General features: G+C 42.8%; 2 long non-coding RNA genes and 1 pseudogene across 4 annotated transcripts in view; 2 read left to right on the plus strand and 1 right to left on the minus strand.

Moving 5' to 3' along the window:
- Positions 1–388, plus strand: part of LOC307226522 (actin, cytoplasmic 2 pseudogene) — a 5792-nt pseudogene extending 5404 nt beyond the window's left edge. The window contains exon 3 of the transcript XR_013843877.1: positions 1–388. This exon is cut by the window's left edge and continues 2349 nt beyond it. The product of XR_013843877.1 is annotated as an actin, cytoplasmic 2 pseudogene (transcript).
- Positions 389–8831: 8443 nt separating this feature from the next.
- LOC307226922 overlaps positions 8832–20521 on the minus strand; it is a 43920-nt gene continuing 32230 nt past the window's right edge. For both annotated transcript variants that reach the window (XR_013843700.1, XR_013843701.1), the window contains one exon: positions 8832–9315. This is a non-coding gene — a long non-coding RNA (uncharacterized lncRNA). The remainder of the gene's footprint in view (positions 9316–20521) is intronic.
- LOC307226870 overlaps positions 16025–20521 on the plus strand; it is a 98412-nt gene continuing 93915 nt past the window's right edge. Inside the window, exon 1 of the long non-coding RNA XR_013843627.1 lies at positions 16025–16628. This is a non-coding gene — a long non-coding RNA (uncharacterized lncRNA). The remainder of the gene's footprint in view (positions 16629–20521) is intronic.

Genomic DNA, 20521 nt, shown 5'->3' on the forward strand with positions numbered 1-20521 from the left:
GTGAGGTAGGTTAGGCTGTAGTCCCATGCAGGTCTACACAGAAGCAAGCCCCATATATGCTCCTAAATAGGCATACGGTACAGCGGTACCTCGGTTGTCAGACATAATCCATTCCAGAAGACCGTTCAACTTCTGAAATGTTTGACAACTGAGGCACAAAGGGCATTCTGCAAAGTCAGTGGAGAAAATTGGGGGGGGGGGACCAGAAGCTGTTCGACTTCCGAGATGATAAAAAACCAAGGTACCACTGTATATAGGACCAGCCTTAGTGAGATTTTTGGCCGAGTAGGAATTTGGACATAGATGCCCCTGGTCCAGCACAAACTATTATAATACCTCACTAGCTCAGGTCGACTTCTTCCTTACATACTCCTAAATCACTGGTGTAGTTTTAAGCCTAAAGCTGCAATCCAATGCAGACCCTTGGGAGTGAGTTCCTTTGAACTCGGTGGGACTTATTTCTGAGGAAACATGCTAAAAATCATGATGCATGGGCCCAAGTTATGATTCAAGATATCCCTGCTTTAAAAAGGTAAAGGGACCCCTGATCATTAGGTCCAGTCACGGAAGACCCTGGGGTTGCGTGCTCATCTTGCTTCATCGGCCGAGGAAGCCGGCGTACAGCTTCCGGGTCATGTGGCCAGCATGGTGAACCAGAGCAGTGCATGGAAACACCATTTACCTTCCCGCCGGAGCGGTACCTATTTATGTATTTTGTGCTTTCGAACTGCTAGGTTGGCAGGAGCAGGGACCGAGCAACGGGAGCTCACCCTGTCGTGGGGATTCGAACCGCCAACCTTCTGATCGGCAAGACCTGGGCTCTGTGGTTTAACCCGCAGCGCCACCTGCTTTACTCTGCCACAAACCAACTAAGGGGTCTTATGCAAGCTATTCTTTCTTATGCTTAGGCTGTAATCTTAACTTTACTTAACTGAGAGAAAGCCCCATTGAATTGTATAGGATTGACCTGTGAGTATACTTCATTAGGACTGCACCATTAGCTGAGCTTATTCCCCAGTGTATGTCTTCAGAATTGCAGACTTGGAGTATCCAAAGCACTTCACATATAGATTCCAACTGGATAATGCACAATAGGCTTTGAATACTCTCAGGCTGTGGTTCTCAAGACATGAGGGATTAAGTGCTCCATTGAAAACTATTGGACTTAACTTCTAAGTAAGCAGACATAGAATTGTGTGGTAAAGCACTATGTGCATCTCAGGCTGACCCAAAGGACTCTGCAACCTGTAGTGGAACAACAAATTGCTCCCTTTCTCCCCAAGGTGCCTAGTACCCAACGGCAGACAAGTGTTTTCAAAAGCTGAGAGAAAATTCCACAGATGCCCAGCAATAAAAATACAGTAATAATAATTAAACACCCCTTCATGACACCCAAAATCAACTTTCTGAGATGGCCACCTCCCTTTGCCAAATGGTAGAGCTTGCTGCTTGCCCTATAGATAAATTTTAAATAGCACCAGTGGTGGTGTTAGTCTTTAGCTTTAAGTCTGCCAAGGACAATGGCTCCTCATCCATCTTAACAACCTTTACCAAGATGAGCTGCTTAGAATATCTGAATTATGTTCTTGGGGGGGGGTTAAGGTCTACCCTCTCTGTTATTCCTTTGCCATATTCTAATTACCCCTTTAGAAGTATTTACAAATATGGAATGGTTTATAAATGTGTGTGTCATTTGTGCGTAGGAGTCACTTTAATCTTCTGTGTATCATTCCAATTTTAGTGTGATGCCAAAACAAGCACCTCTTTTGGGATTATTTCTTAAGTGTTTGCTCTGCACACCACACATTTGTGTACACACTCCTGTTTGCTCTGCATCCAGTGTGCTCCTGCCATTGGTTTTTGAACTGTTGTACACACAGCTTTAGCCACAGTCCATATCTATCCTGTCATTTCTTAAGAAATGTTATTTTGATATGTGTTTCTCCAAACCAGCTTTGATCTGTATTGAGAAAAAGAACAAGCTAGCAGAGTTTTAATATGGCAATGTGTACATGGCCATCATCTCAGTACTAAGGTATGCCAGTGTTATTAATAACCTATTTACATAAAGTTTGCTGAAGCAAGGAATAGTGGTCAACATAATGCCTGATCCACCAGGCATTTCAACATTGATATAACCAGGGTCTCTATTAAAAAGCTGTACGCCGGCTCCCTCAGCCAATAAAGCGAGATGAGCGTCGCAACCCCAGAGTTGGCCACGACTGGACCTAATGGTCAGGGGTCCCTTTACCTTTATATTTTTTCTTGCCTGGGGCTTCAAAAACAAGGAGAACATGTGACTGGATCACATATTGTGTAAGCCTGGCCTAAAGCCACCCAGTATATTCATGGCAGATCTATATTTGAAATGGGAAAAGAATGTATAACTTGCTGTTAAAATGGAATACACAAGATGAAATGGTTAAATCGGCTATGATAAAGTGGGCACAGGACATTGGGCACAACATTATGTTTGAGGACTGGGAAAGGTTGTGGACCATTGGGTTGAACTTCACTGCATGTAATGCTCTGAAGGAAAATGTAATGAAAATGATATATAGATGGTACATGACCCCAGTTAAACTTGCCAAAATATACCATTTGTCTGATAATAAATGTTGGAAATGTAAAGAAAATGAAGGAACATTCTTTCACCTCTGGTGGACTTGCCCTAGAGTGAAGGCTTTCTGGGAAATGATATATAATGAGCTGAAAAAGGTATTTAAGTATACCTTCACTAAGAAACCAGAGGCCTTCCTTTTGGGTATTGTCGGCCAGAAGGTGTTAAGGAAGGACCAAACATTTTTTATGTATGCAACAACAGCAGCAAGGATACTTATCGCTAAGCACTGGAAAACCCAAGATCTACCCACACTGGAAGAGTGGCAGATGCAGCTGATAGACTATATGGAACTAGCCGAGATTACCGGCAGAATCCGAGACCTGGGAGAAGAGAAGGTTGAAGAAGACTGGAAGAAATTTAAGATTTATTTAAAAAAGCATTGTAATTTGGTTGAATGTTAAGAAGGATGCTAGATCATAAATAATTGAGCACCACTAAACTAGATGGAATTAGGATGACAAGTGAGACTGAGGAAAAAATATAAACCTTTGGGAGGATTATTAGATTATATTTTAAATGAATGGGATATAAGAATGTAAACAAGATGATAAATTGTGGGTAAGAATTGACAATGATGCAAGTGGGAGCGGGAGACGTGAGGGAGTCCAATGAAGCTAAGAAAATATGTTATGATATATGTTTCATTGTTTTTTATTTCTGCATTTATGTTTAAAAATTTTAATAAATATATATATATAAATATATATATATATATATATTTGAAATGGGAATTCCCAGATCAAAGCTCTTGATCTTAATCACCATAATCTCTCTCATATTTGTCCTCAAAGTTATAATTGTGTGAATACTGTTGTCTCTGTACGACCGGGTCTAAGAGCATCACTCTTATTTGCTGGACTAAACTTGTACTATGCTGCTAAAAGTGATATTTCAAAAGTACTTGAAGCTGTAGTCAGTACTTAAAAGTATTGTGAGCCTTTTAACTTTATAAATTCTAATTGTTACTGATGCAAAATAACTTTGATTTATGGTCACCAATCTAAGCAATACACGTTATTATCCATCATTTCATGTATGTAGTAATTTTGGCATACATACTTTGACACAATTTTGTTGATATATCTAGAAATGTTTATCTCATTGTTTATAGTTGATTTTAAATTTTATGTAATTGTTTCATGTCATAAGCTCTAATGTAAACAAAGCTAAATCTCAATGCAACCATGTTAGATTTTTATTAATTTTCATTTAAAAACTATGTTTAAAAAAATAGAGTGCCATGGGTCATGCCAATAGAGCGTATAACTCTTAGAGGAAACAAATCAGGGAGTGTAGTGTAGGATTTTCACTGGATGGTAGAAATAGGGTTAGAAATAGAATTTGGTTTGGGACAGTAAGCAAAGTGATGTTAGGTTGGTCAATGAAACCATTCCTAGAATCCTAGATTTTAGAGGGAGTTCTACACTCTCACTACAGTATAGAACCCCAACTTAAGGCCTGCCAAGGGATGTGACCTTACTCTCCTCATTTAGGCTCTGTTACATTTTCCTGCACTTATTATTATATAGCCCTATAGTGTACATAGTGCTTTACAAATACAACAATCGTCATTTTCATGAGCTGGGAACAGAAGGTAGATATTGGCAGCCTTTGCCAAACTGGTGTCCTCCAAATCTTTTGGACCATAACTCCCATCAGCCCCAGCTCAGCACCCATACTATGTTAACTATAAATTAACTTTGCCCTAATAGAGCAGCCCTCTAGCCCACATTACATTAAAATAAGACTTCAGTTACTCATATATAACAGGTACCCCAGTTTACTTTTGTGAATTAATCACCTGAACTACCATGCAACCAAGAGGTAAAAACAGTATGTATGCAAAACCTTTTGAAGCCCTTTTTACCAGGCATCAAACAGCTACTTATTTAATTCTAATTTTCTGATTTGTTTTTTTAAAACAAGAACCATAAACATGCTGGTCATTTTGGAACAATAGCTAAAAACCACAGAGCCATTACTGTCCATTAAAATCCTGTTTACAGTTCAATGGAGGTTCATATGGATTGCCCATCCTTCATAGAGGGAAGGAAGGGGTGGGTGGGAAGAGATTTATAATCTTCTAAGTGTCTCTAAACCCTTTCCAGTCTTTGACAGCCTTAAGGCTGGGTGCACAAATTGTGGGAAAGGGAGGAGGGAAATCATATTTAATTGTGGGAATGGGGATTAAATAAGTAGCTGTTGGATGCCCTGATTTCTATTTGATCAATAAATCATCAAGTGTCTTAAGTGCTGTATTCACTATTAAATTAAATGAAAAATACTTTAACCTGCCTCCCTTGTGTCAGCAGATAAAGCTAATAATATTTTTCGGTTATATTTCAATTTAGGTATTTAAGTGCATCAAACACCATGGGACATTTTTTTCCCTTGGAATAAATAGAAAATGGCCTTCAAGTTTAAATGTGGAAAAAATATTTTCTAGTGAAGAGAGCTGTTTAAATAGAGTATGTACATGGGTTAATATATTTAAATGGTACATTAACAGGCAGGCAACCCAAGGTGTTTACACTTAAAAGGAAATTTCAGAGGGAGGTGATGCTGCTGAGCTTTGTATGGCACAAGCAGCGCTTTTCAGTTAGGAGTCTCAGCGCTCAGAGCTACACTTTAAGTAACCTTTTCTCTAAATGTTTACCCTTTCCTTTTGTTTTCACCTCTAAATTAAGTTTACTTTTAACTCTTTCTTCTCAAGCGTTCCATTCCTCCAGGCTTCTCTTATCCTGACAGACCAAGGGCGAGTAAATCTATCTAAGTGTCATCTCTCAGGGGCTTACACTACAAATACTATTCTCTCTTTCTCCCCCCCGCCGCCTTTCTCAGATGATCAATATCCCTGCCCCCAGCACGAGGAAAAAACTCGCGCGCGTATCTTCTAACGTGTATACGCATTAGCACTTAGGGACGCACATCTGTGTCATGTGGTCACTTTATCTATTTTTCATAGGACTTTTCCTACATTGCAGGAGGGTGTGTACTTGCGTGTGAAAAAAAAAATTAGATGAGGCTCTTGATTCTTAGGGGGATCCGGTCAAACACCGGCATTTTTATAAGCGTATACTCGGCGGGAGCCAAAACAGAAATAAACATAAAAATGAGTTTCAACATGTTTTGGGGCCTCACAGATCCCAGCGAGGAAAGCGAGAGCCGAATCGTTTTAGAGTGATGTCAACTTTCTCCTAATTTTAATGCCGATCTGCTTTTATATGTAAGAGATCTCGCTCGCCTTCTTTCCCCTCTAGCGGTAATAACCTGACGCTGCCCTAAAATCGCGATCGAATGATATCGGTGAGGTTTAATTGCCAACTTAGCATCTCCGTCACACCTCCCAGCCCATTAGACGCTGCAGCCTCACCTGGTTCTATGGGCGAGCTTAGCGGCCTCGACGGCCAGAGCCTGATTATACAGCCAAGCTGCTAATTTAGCGAACCGCCCTTTCGAGGGAGGCCTTGATGGACGCCACACGCCGGAATCAGGCGCGCGCTCCGAGGAGGGGCCGGCGTGGTGCCGCTGCTCCCCGCCCGCCCCGCCCGCCGCCGCCTCCCCGCAGAATGAGAAGCGGGGAATTAGCCGAGGTGTGGGCAGGCAGGGAGCCGAGCAATTAGCGCCGAGCGGCCGCCGGGGGGACAGCAGGAGAGGCGCCCGGGCCGCGCTCTGCTGCAAAGGGCAAGGCGGCGGCCGGCCAGGCTCTGCGCCACAAGCCGGCCAGCACGGCCGCCTCGCCCTCTGTCGGGAGGGCGGCGTAAAGTTGGGGCCAAGCAAGACAAGCAGCGGCAGCAAGCCGGCGGTTGACGTGTTTCCCACCCCGGCCAGACTCTAAAATAGCACGCGCGGGGAAACCCTGAGAGGCAGAGGGCTTTAACCCTTTGCTCCCAGGGCGCTGGAAGAAAAGGCTTTCATCCGGGAGAGTGGGAGCTTCCCCTGGCCCCCAGCAAATATCTGGCGCAGGATGGCGAGAGGGAAAGGTTAAAGCCCCACCCTCCCTTCCAGAATTCTGACCTGGGTGAGGAGGTTCCCTGCGACTTTCTCCTTTAACCTTTAAGACATGGCAGCTACCAGTTTGTCATAGAATCATAGCATTGTAGAATTGGAAGGGAGCTAGAGGGTCATCTAGTCCAACCCTCTGCAATAGTGGATTCTCCCCCCCCCCCGACCCACACCAGCCAGAGTAGAGTATAGAAAGAGATATCCTAATCTCAGACACACCGGCAGTTCTTTGGGGCAGATGAATGTATATGATGTCTATAATCTATGAACTGCACACTTACACCCCCCCCCCACACACACACGCATGACATGTGACTGAGATGATATGTGGGGGAATGTTTGTTATATTCTGATAAATATTGAATGTGCAAAGACTCCGCAGATGGTCATCCATTGCATATGGTATCCCTAATATGCAATGTACAAGTGTGTGTGCTGAATCTGTACAAAAGCTTATAGTACGCACATGCAGTACACGAATATACAGTGATTAATTCAGGCATTTTTGCATTCCAGGCCACTTTATGTCTCTCATGAAGCAGACTATAGACCACAAGAGCTCAGCCCCCAATCAATCTTTCAAGTGTCACAAGAATCTTGCTAACATTTGCTGCAACAAGCCAGTGTGGCTAATTTTCGGCAGTATGTGTGATGGGTGCCTATCATCATGCAATAACTACTATATATGCAAAATTTGATGTGTGTACAACAGAGAAATGCATACTTCATGCATGCATGATACTGACATGCATTCTATGCATGGGTGTATATATAAACACATATATTACATGTGGTCAATATGCATATTATATATATATGCATTATGTACTACAGTATGTATAAAATAGAGAGCACACTATATATTTATTTATTTATTGATCCTGCCCATGAACTCAGAACAGGACTTCTTATCCCACCAGCACTGAGAAGTCCAAGATCAATAGGGAAGATGGTGATCTGCCCAATGCAATATGCACATTTGACGGCTGTAAGGGATTTGCATCCTGGATTTGAATCCACATTCCACCCACTAAGGCTACTCTGGCATTGTGTATGTGCATTTATATGAGCCATTAATATAACAGATGTTCATATTACATACATATATAACAGTTTGCATAATTCCATTTTGGTGTGTCCATGTGTGTAGCATCAGCATCTGTATCACGCAAATAACCCCAGCCTGTGCATGTAATGCGTTTAGTCGAACAGATGTTGATATGCAACTTGCCCGCTTATTCCAGGTGGGTAATCAAGGAGCCCTCTCCAATGTACCAGCAAACCCTTTATGCAAGTGACTCTCCTTGTATGTCTGTTGCAGATAAAGATACATTAATGGGCCAAGCACCCATTATTATTGTATAGGCAGGCACAAATAGAGGGGAATGTGCACACATGACCATAGAGCATTGTTAATGATGTACACCAGCGATCTAAGATATACTTCATATCCAATTCAGTTTATAGATAATTTTGCTACGTTACCCTCCCGTGTGTGTGTGTGTGTGTGTGTGTGTGTGTGTGTGTGTATGTGTGTGTTTGTTTGTTCTCTGGGTGCCTCTCTCTTCCTTCCGGACTGTAATCACAAGGGTAAATATTGGTAGGGAGGCAATATATGTTTATGGCCCAAATGTGTGTGTAAACTCTTGAATCTAGGACTAACCTATATTTATTTGGTGCTCCGGGCAGCCAGTGGAAGCTGGAGGTGCGCATCTTTGCAACACAAAAGACCATGGAGCAAGCGGATGTCTCCCCGCCCCCCGCCCCCTCGCTGGGCACAATGGCGAAGGAATCGCAGGACCGGCGCAAATGCGCTTCGCCAAGCGCTTTCCCCGGGAGTTGCTTTGGGCATTTCTTGGAGCCTTTGGCAGCGGACCACTTTTGGGGGGGAGGGTGGGGGGTTATAGATTTCTCCCGAGCACCCGCCCTCCTTCTCCTCGCCGTCCTATATTTCTATATTCATCTGATGGGCGATGGTGGCGTTATTAATTGTAGCCGCGCCTTTGCTTGCTCTTTGCGAGAGCAGCGCTCTAAATTGGCTCTAATAAATATTAGCCGCTAGATTAGGCGAGGTGAAGCTGGCGCGGCGCTCCATTTTCGACCTGTAGCCTCTGCAAAGCCGCCAGTTCTGCGCCAGATTAGCCCCATCCATCCAGTGTCAATGGTTGTCTTGTTGAGAAAATCAGTGAGTAAACACGGCTGACAGAGAGGGGGCTCAGCTGATTACTCATACAAATAGACTGCAAACTCCTCCAGGAGAAGCTGTTTCCAGAGATGGGTTTCTCGCATTGACAGCGCGCCTTCTCCCAGGATCGTGTGTCCTGCTGTTCCCACTTTGTCCTCCATCAATCACACAATTGTGTCCGGGATGTTTTATAGAGTCACTTAATATCCCTGCCTTCATCTCTATTCACTTAGAGAATGATCTGCCATAAGGGGGGAAGGCTTTTCTTCTCTCTCTCTCGCTTTCTTCTTCCCCCCACAGACAAACCCGGGCCACAATAGCTCTGGTGGGGGAAACGCAGCCAATCGGGGGAAGCCGGGAAAATCTTGCCCGGCTTTCTGATGCAAATATATCAAACCATCCATGAGATATTTCAATTCCAGCCAACCCTGTGGTTTACATGTCGCCCGCTATTCCTTTATTGTCTGGTGTTATTACATTACCTCCAGCTTCTCATAATCACCTGGGGTAAGAAAAACAAAATGGGGGGGGGGGAGGAGGAGGAGAAAAGGTTACTGGTTGAGAAGGGAAATGCTAAAGCTACATTGCACCTTCACACACACACACAAATAGCATGAAATATACAGAGAGAATCTGATCTGTTATTACCATCCATTAGCATCCCAGTTTGGGTTTTAAGTTGATTAACTGACTCGAATTTAACTGGTTAATGGTTCAATTAGTCGCTTGATTTAAGAATCTCAATAGTGGTGGCAAGTGGAAGGTATAAAAAGAAGCGAAGAGTTTCTCTCGCCTAAATGAGGCGAGAGAATAATGCATGGCTTGGGAGGAATCACCTTCAGCACATTCCTCGAAACCAGAGGTGAAGTCAGCCTGCCAACGGTGCCACCAACATCGTACTCATCCGATTAAAAGTCGCATTTGAAGATTGCTTCCTTAAGCACGCTTAGCTGAAAGGAGGCTTCCTTGAAATCAATTGCACTGGCTTGAAAGTTTGGTGTTGGGTGTGCGCTGTTTTCTCCTTTTTGTTAATTTGTGGCTGTCAATGGATTCATTACTCCCAGTCACTTAGTAAAAAGAACCCCAACACACAATTCCAAAGTAAGTTCCGATTAGGTGCATCGGGCTTGTTTACAAGTAAATCTATTAAGAATCAGGTCTTTAAAGTTACATAACAGTAACTGGCATAATTTATGGAATGGGCTTGGGTAACTCCAGTTACAGCGGTCTCATCAGTCTTTTAAACATTTGACAGCAGCCCAAGACCAAAGACCTGGCTTAACTGGATTAGGGGACGCAGTAAGTGAAGTTCAACATAAAAATATAAAAAGTTTCAGATAGACTGTACTGTAAAATTGCGACGGGTCCCATAATCCAGTTAAAACAATGCACTTAGTATAATGCACTTAGTATAATGATAGTATAGTAATAATGATTGTAGGCCCAGCTTCACTGGGTAGAGAATCTTTTTCCATGAGTGCGCATTTTCTTCGCGACTGCTTTGTCCCTGGCCTGTTCTTACTGCCATATTCAAATAAGCATCACCATCCCGTTTCCCTTGTAACTAGAATGGCCAGCCGGTCTAAGACGGCCTTGAATGCTGGAGAATGTTAAAGACAAGCGAAGGAGTTACAAGGTATTACTGTTGAAGTGCCTCATCTGCAAATTAGATTGCTACACAATTAATCAGAAAGTTAATTAATGAGCAAGTTACTAATTAGGACAATTTAAAACCGATGTTTATAGAGTCTTACTTTAAAAAAAAAAAATACCAGCCAGCTAATTGGCCCATACCTTGGTTTCATAACTCATCACCAAGGTTATAATGCTACAGATGTTTTGTTTATTATGTAACACAAGGCAATTATGTCAGTATTATATTGGGCGCATCGTGAATCAGTCTTGGAAATTTTGTTATCACTTTAAAGGCTGATATTTCTTAAAATAATAGAGAGAGGAGTATAACTGGGGAGGAGGTGGTTATTTTTCGTCACTCTCTCCAGAGACCCGACGAAGCCTGAATCTTTACCTGCTACAGCTTCCTGCAATACACACAAGCAGCTAGAGAGAGAGTTAAGTCACGTTTCGCTGAGGTAAATAGCCAAATTACTACTGATATTGTAATAAGGGCTCTTGGATTTCCTCAAGTAAGTGAGCACTGAGCAGTAGGGCAGACTAGATGTCCTTTAAGTTTCCTCCAAACGCTAATTCAACCATGATATGATTGTAAGTCTCTGTGACATACTCCCAGGTATTCTGCCTACTCCCTTGGCGATTCTGGAGAATCAGGGTTTTGTTAATGGGTGATACAGTATATAAATTATTTTACATTCAATCTTATTAGCTCATGGTGTTTTGTAAAAAAAAAAAAAAGTTCTCTCCATATTTGCGATAAAATATCAAAAACAAACAAACAAACCCGAGAACAAGAAAGATAATTTAAAAAGCAAACAAACCACTAACATCTCTACCCCTTTAAATGGGTGGTGGAACATAACTAGCTAAAATAAACGTATCGATGTGTAAGGACTGGGTAACATTCAATACCTGTGAAATAATGTCGATATAACTCCTTAAAACTAGGGATGAGAGGCATTAAGACTTATGAAATGCATAAAACTATGGTGGCAGCAGACCCAGTAGTGAGTTTATTTTCCAAATATCCTGAATTGGGGGGGAGGGGCCTTTACCTGAATACCTGTAAAATTCGTGAAGACTTTAAACTTTAAATATAAGGATAAACTCCACAAAGCCTGTGTGTGTGTTTGAGTATCCACGTCAGACTTCAGTAGAAAATGACCTTTATTGTTTTTAGTGGAAGGAGCGCATGAGCGCAGGCGCTGCCGCCGACTTGCCTTTGCGTTTGCTCTGTGGCGAGGCGAAGACATGACAGCAAGCCCCCATTGTCTGTTAGGTCCCCAAATACTGATTAATTCTGTGCGCTGTAATGGCTCAAGTGTGTGTATCCTCAAACTGTACGGAGCGCTTGTCTAACCCTCATCTCCTTGCACCAAGCCTCCCTTCCCCCATCCTCCCCCCCCATCCCAGAAGCCAATAATTCCTACGAACTCAGCAATATACAACCCCAGTACATTTACTCCACAGTCCTTCCCGTAAAGGCAATGAAACAGCGACGAACTAAAATCTACCACGCCAGAATCAGGTCGATCTTCCACTCAAAACAAAAAAAATAATCAATGAACCCCCTTGAAGTTTTGGGGAGAGCTGTTTTTGCTCCCTCCCCTGAATGCAAATATTTTCAAATTTGCTGAGCTAAACCAAGATTCTCATAAGCAAGTAGAGTTAAAGTCTTGTGCAGAAGACTTGCTTCCCTGTAGCTTGGGAGGTGGGTATATTTCATTCGCAGGGTTGGGGCCAAGTGTGCCTTTCGGCATTCACAATTCTGCCTCGCTTTCTCTAAACAAGGCCAAATTCATGCATGTGTTCTCCAAGAATCTTGTTAATAATTCTGACTGGGGCATAACACGTTCGCACGTGTTTGTGCGTGTGTGTGTATGTATGGAGGAGGTTATACCCGAATTAGCTCTCCTACTGCGGGTGGGTAGGGGAAAGGCGAGAACTAAGCCGAATTATTTAGGGGCGTTTCTGGACAGTGTATATCAAGCTGCCTACTTTAGAAATCGGCATTATAAGTAGTTCCGGGTCACCATTCACCTAGTGTAGTTCAAGTTGCTGCTCCTTAGCAGTTGTTTGGAGCGCCACTACGCACCCAAACAACTCCTGGCAATCTCATCTTCAACCATGAGGAGTACATATAGGTAATTTTTAATGAAGAGGTTCCTGTACCACGTTATTAGCAATAAATCTACACTATTCTTTGTTGGTTAAAATCATTATCATCATCATCGCTATCATTACTGAACTCATTATTCTTGTGTTACTATCAGAGTAGATTTATGATAATACCCACCATCACGCCTGAGCTAAAGAAGGTGTAAAGGTTTGATTAATAGCTGCTTTCACGTTTTAATACTCGACATTTTCTCACTTTTTTGTAATAAATAAGGACTGTAATAATTACAGGAGGTACAGTAATTGCTGCTCTGATCAGACACATATGTGTTTCTCTTAAAATCTCCAGCGGACACAAGATCGGATCAATGCGAAGCAGAGCCTAAGAAAATAATAAGGTATTGTCCAGCAACACGGATAACTGAAAAAGTAAACCTCTGAAAAAAGAAAGAAAGAAAGAAAGAAAGAAAGAAAGAAAGAAAGAAAGAAAGAAAGGCGAATTTCTTCATAGAACGATCCGACGCTTTCTGGGTGCGCCTACCAAGCTTTCCACGTTTTCCGCTCCAAACCCCACAAAAGCCCCACAACTGGATGCGAGCGTGTCAGCTTGCCAGACAATTAGAGCTGGATTGCAGAATGGTTCAGGGACGAAGATATTATTGGACTGTCTTCGTCACTTTGTCTTTGCACACATACATGCTGCACGCAGAAACGGGTCTAGATACTCTGGATAACCCGTCATCCATCCTCGCTGGCGGTGAATTACCGAGAGGGAGAGGGAGGGGAGCGAGCAAGCGAGCGAGTCTCTGGCGAAGAGCAGCACAACACTCTATCTGTCCCTTAAAGGTTACACGGCGCACTGCTTCGCTTTGTCTTCCTCGTGCCCTTTCCTGGCAAAAATGGAGACATCACATCCTTGCCCAGCCCCGGCTCAGTATTTATGAAGGTTTTCTGACAAATAGGCAGGCTGGCCACGCATGGGTGGCTGCCTTCATTCCGCACTTGGCTTGTTTACATAGGACCAGCACCATTTCCACGGATTAAACAAATCACAGCGAGAAGAAGACATTTATAATCCGCCAACGAGGCCACAGGCAGTTAAAAATGGTGCGTGTGTGGATGTGAGAATGGCGGTGAGGAAGAAAAATAACGTCTCTGGCCAGGGAGCTGACCTTCTCCTGAGAGGGCAACTCAGGGGTATACAGAGATAAATGCAAGTTATATATAATAGTACAAGCACACACATTGTATACATATATACAGAGTGCCATATATTGCATTATTGTATTATGAGCCTTACACATTCTTTTTTTCTATTTAAGGAATTTTCTGCAAAATGGGCCAATAATAATAAACTCCTCTCTGACCATTGACTAAGGAAGTGCATATATTATGTATATCATGTACATAATATATGTATTGCATATAATTATATATAGTTATGTCAGTACTGAATAGATCACATTGGCACTAACAAACTGGCCATAATTCAGAGCACAGTGTTATGCACTGAAATTCCATTAATATCAGTGGGTTTAAGAAAGTGTGGCTCACTATTGAATAGTGGCCGCTGTGAAGAATATACATTGCTAATATATACAATTATTGGACATATAATTCCATATATACCCATACGTTACAGTATATGTGGAAGTCTGTTTTGATATAACTGGCTGGGTGAGCAATTCACATGTGTTTGTGCAAAGGTTAACCACACTCTTAACTAATATATAAAATTACATCTTTATATACATATAAATATTCTCTGGATGAATCCATGAATTTAAACAGGTTATCCTCAAAATGTAAACAGGTTATCCTCTGTTTAAAATGGGAATTTTGACTGGCTACAAGGCCTGCATCCCGCAAGACTAGATTGTCTGGAAGTGCGTTAATCCAGATTGGATGCCAAAAATATTTTATTCCGATCGATTGGATGGCCTTAAAACAACATGGGAACACAACCAATGGCGTTGGGCTGCATTCCCTTAACGAGAGACTCGCCGAAGGTTGAGCCTGACACACATCACAAAACCTTTTCTGATCGATATCATATCACCCCGTTAGAAGGGGGTGGTTTTGGTTTTTGTTTAACTGTAGGGCTTGCTTGCCACGACATTTCCCCCCCCCCCCAAAAAAAGCCTGTGTCTAGAACTGTAACTTTAGGGATAAGGCGAACAAGAAATGGGAAACAATGGACGCTCATGGGCATCCAAAGACCCTGATCTTTAAGGCTGGAATTCAGCTCCCGTGGGAATCTCCCTCCCCCAAAAGTGCGTTAAGTTTGAAGCCTTCACCCTAAAATGGGATTGGCGAGAAACAGTCACGTGGATAGGGTGGGCTAAGGGTGGCGATGGAATTCGACTCGAGCAGGCAGTTGAGGGGAAGCGCCTTTTAGTTTGCCGGGGCCAGGCGGGGGGAAAGGGCGCTTAGGGTGTCAGCACAATTCCGTTCACACAAGTCACGCTTCTTGTTCTCGCCATTCACCCGGAAGTGTAAATGAAATAAATCCCGAGGTGGTTTTTTTTATTGCCCGCCACCTCCTCCCCGTCAGGAAAGTCGAGCATGTTTGTATTATGATTTCTCGCTGCCTCTCTCTCTGGGCTAAGAATGATAGCGCGAGGAAGGAACCATGACTGGAAATGTTGCCCTTCCTCTTCTGTCAGCTATCAGGGCAGCTCGCGGCGGCTGCTGCTGCTGCTTGCTTTCCCTCCTCCTCCTTCCCACTGCAGCTGGTGAGGTGGTGGTTTTGTTTTTTTAAAATATATTTTTTTATGACAGATGTCAGCCACCTCAGGCAGCGGGAGCGAGAGGAGGAAGGAAATTCCCCACAAAATAGCAATGGTTTCGAAAAAAACGGATCACAACAAAAATATTGAATAAATTCCCTTTTAATTTATTTGATCATTCCACATTACGGAGCTATGAATTGCTCAAATTTGATAACAAGTACTCAATTCAACTCATTATGTAAGTTAAATTAGACTTCGATAAAATTTCAGTGGCGCGCAGTGGTTCCTAAAATGAAATGTAATTTGTGCAAGAATTTGTTGTATCTGTCACAAATATTTCCAATTAGCGGCCGTAATTATTTGATAGTTTCTGCAATTATGGCTTAAACGGGTGAATTTGGGACTGTGGAGGACCCTAATTGGCCTAAATTTGATATTTTGCATATTTGCATAATGAGGAAATTGGTAGAAAATTGTGTTCATTCATTTGTGAAAAATCCTATGAATTTTATGAATTTGAAAGCTCTGTTTGTGCAGACTGTGACTTTGCTTGCTGATCCCTGAGGAGCTCGCGCTGAATGCCTGAGCGGGCAGCGCGCCAACTTCTCCACAAGGAGGAGAGAGAGAGAGAGAAAAAAAAAAAAGAGAAAGAGAAAGAGAGAAAGGGTGGGTGGGGGAGGGGAACAGGAAGAGCTGCGGCCGCGCGCGCCAAACAACGGGAAATTCTGCGCATGCGCAAGCGCTTCAGCCTCTTCTAGGCGTGATTGCAAAGCGCTGGAGGCGTAGCGCCCGCGCGCTTTGTGCCGAGGGGGACGGGCGACGGCTGAGAGCTGCTGCTTTTTTTTAGTATCCCGCGGTTCGTTTTCTGTCACATATGCCTACGCAGGTGCGCGTGAGAAAAGAGCCCGGTCCTCCTCTCGGAAGATGCTGAGAGGCTGAGCAGGCTCGTGCACGCGTGATTTTCTTAAGCGAAATGGCCAAATGCCTCTCTCCTTTTAGCGGGCGCGTTTGTGTGATCTATGGCTCTGTCAGTTTGAAACAGTTAAAAGAGAAGCCAAAGCCTGGGCTTTTAAGATGCCGGCCCAGCAACCCCATTCATCATTGCGTCGCGGCGTTTTTTAACGTCCCCGCGCTCGGCTGGGGTTAACGTCTTAACAACTCCTTTGACGCAAGGCAGAGTCTGGATCCAGCCTAAGGGGTGGGTGCTCAACAGAAGAGACCCTGTGGAAAAGAAGAATCGGGAAGCCCGCGTGAGAAAGAGGGGGTTTCCCCCCCCGAAAAAACAGCATAAGAAAATAAATATTCTCTACGTAGGTTAGGAGGGAGAAAAGTGAGTTTATTATAATTGGATTTATAATTATTGCCTTAGGCCAAGGTTCAAATCCCAAGTTTAGAGGTGCTTGAAGGAGATTGAGTTATACATCACTTTGGGATTCACTTTATACACACACACACACACTATATAAATAATGATTTGCCCTGGTTTTAGTTATTCCCACATATTTTATTCTTTTTATTTCCCTACTTCTTAAAAAGTACCTCATTCCTAAATAAGGAAATGGAAGGCTAATGCTAATATAGCCAATTGCAGGTAGGGGTTTGTGCAGCCCAGTTAAAGGTTTCCACTCATCAGATGAAGAAGTGGTTTAGGAAACTGGTTTTCTAGATGAAACTGAGTAAAATGAAGGAAGGGTCAGGAGGTCAGTTTTCAAACCTATGAAGGAATGTAATGAGCTCGCAACTGTGTTTCTTGGTCTAACGGGGCAGGTTGTCGCCAGGTGTGAGTTTAATAGTGGCCTTAGATAAGCCACTCCTTAACATTTGAATAGTGACTTCTTGAGACAAGAATTGGAAGTAAGTTGGAAGCCTTTGTGTGTTGTACGTGTTTATATGTTGGAGTTCACATACTGTTTACTCCTGTTGGATGAACTATCAAGGGCAGGGCAGAGTGAGGCTACCCTGTGCCTTCTAAGCTAGCCTCCTGCACTCAGGTATCATGGAGGGTGTTGTCCCATTGTCAGTGTTGAAGTGATACTAAACTGCCAGTCTCAGTGGCTTTTGTACATGAAGTACAGAGAGGCACTATCTGCTTCAGGTAGCCCAATGTTTTGGGCTGGCCCTTGTCAAGGGAAGCAGTGGTCCAGTTGGTATGGGGGGGGGGGGAAACCATGTACAATTTAGACCTGGGGTGGCCAATCTGGTGGCCAACCATAGCAAATGGTCAAGAATGAGGGGAATTCTAGTTTACATCTTCTGGATGCTGGGAATCCCTATTCTAGACTAGAGATTCTGTGTGGTGAGGGATGGTGAGTTGATGTAAAGAACAGATAAAAAGCATTGTGAGCAGCTAAAAGGAAAACCTCTCTCTGGAACTAAACACAGGATAGTTGTGTGTGTTCTTTGTGGGAAGGTGGACTTAAAAGTGCTATTAGCAAGAATGTGAAGGTTGGGGGTGGCGAGTTTTTCATACCACTCAGAACACATTCATATTTAAATAGCTTGTTAAACGTTTGATTGCAGTTTTCAAGTACATGTAATATTTAACTTTACATGCAGGAAATACATACTCTTGAAACAGTTTAATTGTTAGGTTTAATCTCAAGTTGCAAATCACATACTGTACTCTGGAGTTGTTTTATTTGAATGAATGGACTTAACTTTGGTGATAGAGACTTAAGGAGTATAAGCTCAGTTTTACCACTAATATTTTCTCTTACGATTTGTAGCCAGACATTAAAAGAAAGCAAGTCTATATTTGTGTCACTTAAAAATATATATTTTGAATTCTCAATCCACAAATCTCCCCCCTGTCCAGATGGAACAAAGAAGTCTTCAAAAGTTGCAAATCCTGACTTGGGAATATTATATAACATTCCGCTAGAGAGTTTTATATACTTCATTTTATGTCCCCTGGGTAACTTTACTGGGTTAGCACTTTCCCTATTGCCATGGAGCTGCATAATATGTGAAGATGTACTGCACTCTAAATGCTTAAGTGCTCTGTCTTACAGTGCTTTCCTGGTAAAGGTCAACATAAATTCATCTTCCATTGATGCAGCATTTGTTTTTGGCTTCTAAAGCATGCTGTGTTAGGGATGGAAAAGAATTTCCATTAAAATGTAAACAGTGAATGGACAGGTATATGGAGCTACTGCTGAGCATTTGGCAGTGTTCTCTTTTTTTGTATGTGTGATTGGGTGGTTTGGGGAGCTCTTAAGTTGAGATATGCTTCTAATAAGTGTTCTTTGGCCTCTTTTTTACATTACCAATATGGCTTGATCTCATACTACTTCCAGAAGATACTGTTGTGCACACCTGTGGCTTCAGAGCTGTAAATATGAAAAGGTAGCAAGCACACCTGTTTCCAACAGAAAATGAATGCTTGGTGGGAAATCCTGATTCAAACACCAAGGATTGTTTGTGCCTGCATTCTTTTTGAAATAGACATGCATGCTAACCCTTACAAAATTATTCCTTCGTGTATTATAATACAAAACTATTGTAGAAAGTGTACAGACAAAGGCTACACTATTAAGTGTACTTAGAAGAAGGAAAAATCTCATTTGATTGCAGTGTAATCCTAAACATGTATAATAGGAAGTTAATTCTCCATTTAACTCTTTGAGACTCATGGAGCAAGCCTGTGTATGCCTACTCAAAAGTATATACCCCACTGATACAGTAGGAGTTATTCCCAAGTGTGAGTGTGCATGATTGTGGTTTTACTTCCAAACAAGCATATATAGGATCATACTGTAAGGACTGTTTAATAGTGCCAGAGATCATCACTTCTTTTCCATAAAGGTCAGCTTACAGTTCCCCCTGGGACGCAGGTGGCGCTGTGGGTAAAAGCCTCAGCGCCTAGGGCTTGCCGATCGAAAGGTCGGCGGTTCGAATCCCTGCGGCGGGGTGCGCTCCCGCTGCTCGGTCCCAGCGCCTGCCAACCTAGCAGTTCGAAAGCACCTCCGGGTGCAAGTAGATAAATAGGGACCGCTTACCAGCGGGAAGGTAAACGGCGTTTCCGTGTGCGGCTCTGGCTCGCCAGAGCAGCGATGTCACGCTGGCCACGTGACCCGGAAGTGTCTCCGGACAGCGCTGGCCCCTGGCCTCTTAAGTGAGATGGGCGCACAACCCCAGAGTCTGTCAAGACTGGCCCGTAAGGGCAGGGGTACCTTTACCTTTACCTTTACAGTTCCCCCTAAGTTCTTGATTAGCCGGGTCACAGAGCCTGCAATGGCCAAGTTCAGGATGGTAACAAAAATAATGTTGCCTTAATTTATTTATTTAATATGCTTCTATCTTGCCTTTCTATTAATCAGATTTTTAGGACTGCTTCATATATTAGTTATAATGTGCACTTGCTACAGAACTAACTGTGTTGAGTACTTGCTAAAATTGTAACATGAAGCTCAAATAGCCTTTTTGTTGTTGCTTGTGTATGTCATTCAGACTTGTTAGAGACTTTGGGCTCACCAGGGCTTTGTTGTTGTTTAGTCGTTTAGTCCTGTCCGACTCTTGCACATATACCTGCTGGTAACCAGGGCTTACCTCAGTGTATTTCTGCATTGTACATGAGATCGGGTGTGGTATGCTTGTGGGAAAGCTGTGTGTATTTCACTGTATTAGCAGGTATACAGCATTGCTTTGTAATGCATAACTCTTAACATTGTCACATAGTTGGGACAATACTGGCCAGGATCCAAACAACTGTGAAACTAGTTCCATGAACCCAAGGAGGCTTTAGATTTGTTTCTCTTGAACATTAGCCTCACACCATGCTGCACAGCAAATCTCTTTTGAAACTGTAGGGAGTTTAAGAGGGGAATAAAGGACTCCACTGTGCTGTATAAGCTTAAGTAGTTCTTTAGATCTCAGCTTCTCAAACCATAGATTTAGGAGCCTATGGAGAGGGCAAGATAGCTCTATGGTAGTAAATGTATAAAACAAATATAATAAACTTATTAATTGGCAAATAGGTGATATTTCATAGTACATCAGAAATCCACCACCTGAGGTGTGTGCCTCACTCTGCCAAATTGTAGGATTAGTCCCCGAGACTGTAGGTGATCAGAAACGCTAAGCACAGAGGGAAAGACATAACTTGCTGAAATGGAGTACAGAAAATGCCTGAAAGGTGGACCAAATCTAATATTTTGGGGGCTGTCTGCATTTACAGGAAATCCGATAGTTTGGTGGGGAAAACAATTATTATAAAAAACATTT

The sequence above is a fragment of the Podarcis cretensis genome (assembly GCF_951804945.1).
Source record: "Podarcis cretensis genome assembly, chromosome: 11".
In the NCBI taxonomy this organism is placed as follows: Eukaryota; Metazoa; Chordata; class Lepidosauria; order Squamata; family Lacertidae; genus Podarcis; species Podarcis cretensis.